This window comes from Etheostoma spectabile, chromosome 10 (genome assembly GCF_008692095.1).
Source record: "Etheostoma spectabile isolate EspeVRDwgs_2016 chromosome 10, UIUC_Espe_1.0, whole genome shotgun sequence".
Taxonomy (NCBI): Eukaryota; Metazoa; Chordata; class Actinopteri; order Perciformes; family Percidae; genus Etheostoma; species Etheostoma spectabile.
Window position 1 is genome coordinate 8,034,707 of NC_045742.1, and position 237 is coordinate 8,034,943.

Below are 237 nucleotides of genomic sequence, written 5' to 3' on the forward strand. Positions count from 1 at the left end.
TTTAAACGGTTTACGGCATAACATGTCATACCCGATTCAAGTCAGACCACCTCTTGTCGAGTATAGATGTTCGTTGATTTAAACGGTTTACGAAACAAAGTGTCATAGTGACATTTTTGAAATCCATGGCATTTTTCTCATTACAAACAATAACAGAAGATCGGAATCATTTCAAAACGTTGTAGCTATCTATGATTGATTAATTGCTAATGTTAGCTCAAAACGCCATTCAAGTGA

General features: G+C 35.0%; 1 long non-coding RNA gene across 1 annotated transcript in view; it reads right to left on the reverse strand.

The window, feature by feature from the left end:
• LOC116696537 (uncharacterized) overlaps window positions 1–237 on the reverse strand; it is a 376,836-nt gene that overhangs the window by 238,072 nt on the left and 138,527 nt on the right. The window lies entirely within an intron of this gene.